Below are 6,524 nucleotides of genomic sequence, written 5' to 3'. Positions count from 1 at the left end.
AGAAGCTCAATCGCACCACCAGAAGACGTCCGTTCTCTTGAACAAGCTGAGGTTGCACATCAACATGTCCAAGTCTGTCCCGACGCCGGTCCAGTGCCTCCAGTACTTGGGAGCCTCCATCAATACGCTGTCAGCAAGCTTGTCTCCTTCGGAGGAGAGACGTTTATCACTTCTTCGGAAGGCTCAGGCTCTTATGACCGTTCCATCTACAACAGTGAGGATGGTGTCTTCTCTACTGATGTCGATAGCCTCCTGTATCTTCCTCACGCCACACGCACGTCTGCACATGAGACCGCTGCAAGAGTATCTGGAGGATCAGTGGGACCAGTGGCGAGGGAAGTGGGACGACAAAATACGACTGTCTATGCATGCTCTGCAGTCTCTGAAATGGTGGTGTTCAGCGGAGAACCTCCTCAAAGGGGTTCCCTTCCACAAAGACATTCCCACTCAGACCATCGTGACGGATGCTTCTCTCCACGGCTGGGGAGCGCATTCCGGAGAGTTACAAATACAAGGAACGTGGTCCCCGACGGAGTCCACGTATCATATCACTTTCCAGTAACTCTGAGCGGTTCACTTGGCACTGAAGGCCTTTCATCCGTCCTTTCAGACCAACTCTCTGCTTGTACAGATGGACAATACGACCACAATGTATTACCTCAACAAGCAGGGGGGTTCGAGATTGCGTTCTCCGTCGCAAGAGGTGCAGACGCACTGGCTGCTGGCCAGAGGACTGACGATAGCGGCTACCCATCTGCCAGGTGTGCAGAATGTTCAGGCGGACGCACTGAGCAGACTGATTCAGGAAAACCACGAATGGGTCATAAACGACGAAGTACCCAGAGACGTCTTCGCCAGGTGAGGCACTCCAGACGTGGATCTGTTCGCCACCGCCGAAAACAGCAAATGCTGATACTTTTGCTTCCAGGTATTACCAGCATGGGACGCTGGGGAATGCGCTATGGATCAACTGGTCGAACAGCTTTCTGTAGACTTTTCCACCCATTCCCCTGATTCCGGCAGTGCTCATCAAACTGTCCCTGTCCAGGGCGCGGATGATCCTAATTGCCCCGGAATAGACCAGACAGTGGTGGTTCACGGACCTGCTTCACCGCTCTCTCCTCACATACGGCTGCCGTGCCGGCCGGACCTTCTCACGAAGTTCGGGGGACAGATGGTATACCCCAACCTCTCGTCTTTGAGTTTGGCGGCATGGCTCCTGAGATATATGGCCATTTGAATCTCCGTGCAGATTGTATGGACATACTGAAGGAGGCTAAGAGACCTTCCACTAGGACTTCTTATGCTTACAAGTGGAAGAGATTCTGCATCTGGTGCAAGTCCGAGAACTATGATCCGACGACATGTAAGGAAGATGTCATCCTTCCATACCTTTTACATTTGGCGCAGTCTGGCCTTAACTTCCATTCCATTAAGGTCCATCTAGCTGCGCTGACTGCCTACAGAAAATGCCTTTTTCCAAATTCCTGTGATAACGGAATTCTTGGAAGGCTTGAAGAAAGTGTTTCCTCCTGTTCGTCTTCCCTCGCCTTCATGGGAATTGAATGTGGTGCTGTCCAGATTGATGAAGGAACCTTTTGAACCTATTCATAAGGCTTCGCTACAGCACCTGTCCTGGAAGGCGGCGTTCCTCGTGGCCATTACATCGGCCCGCCGGGTGAGTAAAATTCAGGCATTGTGTTGCCAAGACCTTATACTGTATTTCATGCTGCTTAGGTTGTATTGCGTACTCACCCTAAGTTTCTTCCTAAGGTTATTTCTGATTTCCATGTTACCCAGACTATAATGTTACCTACATTTTTCCAGAATCCTTCCGCTCCAGCGGAAAGATCTCTCCCTGGATGTCAGAAGAGTGTTAAAATTTTATCTGGATAAAACCAAGGATATTCGTAGGTCAGACCAATTGTTGGGTCAGTCAGGACTGGTCTTGCTACCTCTAAACAGTCCATCTCGAGGTGGATTGTGTCCTGTATACAATTGTGCTATCAAAAGGCTAATAAGACCTTAGGGGTTAAGCCTTAGGCTCATTCCACCAGGGGCAAAGCGGCCACGACAGCTTTGCTCCGTAATGTTCCCATTGCAGAGATCTGCAGAGCTGCCACTTGGAAGTCGGTCCATACCTTTGCTAAGCATTACTGTCTGGACTCTGATGCCAAGGCAGATGCTCAGGTTGGGCAGGCTTTGCTGCGAAATCTGTTCGCACAGTAGTGGTGTAGTATTTCTTCTTCTCCACCGCCGCTTTGGTGTTGGGGATGGGCTTGCCATTCTATTCACTAGATTATGACCATACACAGAGATCCCCTACTACAGAAGGAGTAGTTTCTTACCTGTAACTCCAGTTCTGTAGTAGGGGTATCTCTGTTATAGTCATAAGCGCCCGCCCTCCTCCCCGGTGGACAAAGATGTTCATGTACTGAATGCTACAGGTCTAGCTTTATATGCCTCCAAAAAGAACTGAAAGTGGAGGGGACCTGCTGTGCATTCTGGGATACTGAGAGAGTTCTAGAAAGTTTCCTTAAAGGCACAGTATCCCTTTTTGAGCCACATAATGGCAGCCTATGGGGCATGTCTGTCCACCCTTCCTCTCTATCTTCCAGAGGCTTTCTTGGTAAAAAGGGGAAGTTTTTCTATGAGAGAAACGTGGCAGGCTGTGCTGCATTTAATTTTGGCGGAATATCTAGTTGAAGTACTGGACAGTGTAACCTGATAAGTATAGGCTGCATTATTTGTCTTTAAATTCTCTCTTAAGTGTCTATGCAGGACTGCACAGAAAGACAACTTAAGAGATTATTTTTGATTGCTCCGGGGTCCCCGCACGTGAGCGGGACTATTCACTAGATTATGACTATAATAGAGATACCCCTACTACAGAACTGGAGTTACAGGTAAGAAACTACTCTTCCTCTGCAAACCCTAGACTGGACTTACCTCCTCTGCACCCCCTGGCAGGACTCACCTCATCTGCACCCCTTGGACAGGCCTCACCTCCACTGCACCATTCTGGATAGGCCTCACCTCCTCTGCAACCCCTGGACAGGCCTCACCTCCTCTGCACCCCTGGACAGGCCTCAACTCCTCTGCATCTCTGGACAGGCCACACCTCCTTGCACCCTCTGGACAGGCCTCACCGCCTCTGCACCCCTGGACAGGCCTCAAGTCCTCTGTACCACCCTGGACAGGCTTGTGCTCTTCCTTTATTTCTGTTGTTTATAAGACCGCTTTCAGGCTTCATAGCAGGTTTACTTGCTCTGAGTAGGCAACGAGCAGACAAAGACGTCGGTATCTGCATCTAGGTACGCGCTTGTTAGCTGGTACGCTTTGTAAGATCTAATGACCGCTCTATCTAATTGATTGGTTTTAATAGTGATGTACGTCATCCTTTGCACTTGCATTTTACGTCAGATCATGGATGATTCGCAAAGTGTTGTAGTTTTTTAGGTCTCGGCTAAAAGACGCGCGTAAGCGCGTCTCCGCCGAGATCTTATGTCAGCGAGTAGCAGTCCCAGGAGACAGTCCAGGTCACGCACATCCTTCCAGGCGATTTGTAACTGGAACGCGCGCTGTGGCCAGGCGCTGTCTCCTGGGAGGCGCAAGCACAACACACGCATGCGCATACACACACACACGCGCCCATGCACGCACGCACATACATACATACAGAGACACCACCCCTGACTCATACTCACGCGCGCGCACACACACAAGTGCACCGAGGCCCCCCCTCCCCCTCCCCCGCCGTCACGCACATACATACACACACACACACGACCATACACACACACAAGTGCACCAATCGCGCTCCAGACCCCCCTCCCCCGCCGTCACCGTCGCGCACATACATACACACACACACACACGAGCATACACACACACAAGTGCACCAATCGCGCTCCAGAACTTACCTTACCTCAGCACGCGGCGCCCAACCTCCTGCTGGCGCGGCCCCGGGGCTCTACACCGCTCACAGGAGCCCCGGGCCGCGAGACGCTACGACTCCGCCTGCCTCCTCTTCCGGTGTGAACGTGGCCCCGCCCCCGTCACAGGCGACCGTGCCTGACTTCCGGGGCGGCCGCGAGTTCAATGATGAAAGACGCTTTGTTTACATCACCCATTGATTGAACTCATGCAAGAAAATCGCTTGCCGTACTGCCAAATTCTGTCTCTCTCTCGTTGAACCCGCATCAACATTTTGGATTAAAGCATACAGTGAATTCCAACAGCCCTCAAGCCAACGTGCGATAGAATGTGAACGTTTATATTTTAACATATTCAGAAGGACGCGACCACAGAGTTAAAAACAAGCATTGGAAAAGCCAATAGGTCTCGTCTACATAAGGTATTGGGTTTGTCAATGCTTAACCCGCATCAACATTTTGGATTAAAGCATACAGTGAATTCCAACAGCCCTCAAGCCAACGTGCGATAGAATGTGAACGTTTATATTTTAACATATTCAGAAGGACGCGACCACAGAGTTAAAAACAAGCATTGGAAAAGCCAATAGGTCTCGTCTACATAAGGTATTGGGTTTGTCAATGCTTGGTGGTGGTGAGTGGTGAGTGCAGAGTGGTGAGTGGTGAGTGCAGAGTGGTGAGTGCAGAGTGGTGAGTGCAGAGTGGTGAGTGGTGAGTGCAGAGTGCAGAGTGGTGAGTGCAGAGTGGTGAGTGGTGAGTGCAGAGTGGTGAGTGCAGAGTGCAGAGTGGTGAGTGCAGAGTGGTGAGTGGTGAGTGCAGAGTGGTGAGTGCAGAGTGGTGAGTGCAGAGTGGAGAGTGGTGAGTGCAGAGTGCAGAGTGGTGAGTGCAGAGTGGTGAGTGCAGAGTGCAGAGTGGTGAGTGCAGAGTGCAGAGTGGTGAGTGCAGAGTGCAGAGTGGTGAGTGCAGAGTGGTGAGTGCAGAGTGGTGAGTGCAGAGTGGTGAGTGCAGAGTGGTTAATGCAGAGTGGTGAGTGCAGAGTGGTGAGTGCAGAGTGGTGAGTGCAGAGTGGTGAGTGGTGAGTGGTGAGTGCAGAGTGGTGAGTGCAGAGTGGTGAGTGCAGAGTGGTGAGTGCAGAGTGGTGAGTGCAGAGTGGAGTGGTGAGTGGTGAGTGCAGAGTGGTGAGTGCAGAGTGGTGAGTGCAGAGTGGAGAGTGGTGAGTGCAGAGTGGTGAGTGCAGAGTGCAGAGTGGTGAGTGCAGAGTGGTGAGTGCAGAGTGGTGAGTGCAGAGTGGTGAGTGCAGAGTGCAGAGTGGTGAGTGCAGAGTGCAGAGTGCAGAGTGGTGAGTGCAGAGTGGTGAGTGCAGAGTGGTGAGTGCAGAGTGGTGAGTGCAGAGTGGTGAGTGCAGAGTGGTGAGTGCAGAGTGGTGAGTGGTGAGTGCAGAGTGGTGAGTGCAGAGTGGTGAGTGCAGAGTGGTGAGTGCAGAGTGGTGAGTGCAGAGTGGTGAGTGCAGAGTGGTGAGTGCAGAGTGGCGAGTGCAGAGTGGCGAGTGCAGAGTGGCGAGTGCAGAGTGGCGAGTGCAGAGTGGCGTGTGCAGAGTGGCGTGTGCAGAGTGGCGAGTGTGCAGAGTGGCGAGTGTGCAGAGTGGCGAGTGTGCAGAGTGGCGAGTGTGCAGAGTTGCGAGTGTGCAGAGCAGTGAGTGCAGAGCGGTGAGTGTGCAGAGTGAGTGTGCAGAGCAGTGAGTGCAGAGCAAGTGTGCAGAGCATTGTGTGCTGTTGAGTGCAGAGTGCTGTGTATTGGCAATGTTAATGACAATGGCCATTTATTTTTGATTTAAAGAAAAAAAAAGAAATGTCATGAGCAATGCCAATAGCTCTACCTTTAATGATGCCGAGACCATTGCATTGCAAATGCTTGTATATGAACTGTGCTTACGTTGTTTTAAGTGAATTATGATTATTTTATTATGTGCTGCAATTTTCAATGTTTTTATTGCTATGGCATAAACTGCTGACAATAAACTTTTGCTATCAAGTACCATACCTGCAGGAACGCTCAGTGGGTTGTGCGAGGCTACATTTATCCTGGATTCCCTTACTTAGTGATGGTGCACTCAGTCCTTTAGCCTGTGGGTTAGGAAACTAAACCCTGGAGACCAGACCTGGCCCCTCTGCACCACAATTAGCATTATGCTCTTTACTCCTGCATGGGGTGGGGATCAGACTAGACACAGCTCGTGAGCCCCGGCCCCAAAGGTTGCATTTCCCTTCTTGTGCCCGTAGTTTTGGTTCGGAGTGAGGATAAGACAAGACACCTCATTTGTCCCTTTAAGGTGACAATGCCAATTATTGTTCCCTTCAGCTCTGTATGGGGGAGGATCAGACTAGGTACAACTTGCACCCCCCCAATTTGGCAATACACTTGTGGTGCCATTTGCTCCTGTACGTAATGAGGCTCAGACTAGACACACCATGTACCCCCAATACAAGAAAGGCTTCTCAATGGAACTATTGTATCAGAAGTCACCTCAGTTTGTGGGAGACGGGCTCAGGGAGTGGCCTTCAGCCTTGCCCTGTTTATCATACCTGGGCA

Source organism: Lissotriton vulgaris, unplaced genomic scaffold (assembly GCF_964263255.1).
Source record: "Lissotriton vulgaris unplaced genomic scaffold, aLisVul1.2 SCAFFOLD_1409, whole genome shotgun sequence".
In the NCBI taxonomy this organism is placed as follows: domain Eukaryota; kingdom Metazoa; phylum Chordata; class Amphibia; order Caudata; family Salamandridae; genus Lissotriton; species Lissotriton vulgaris.
This window is presented reverse-complemented; position numbering follows the sequence as displayed.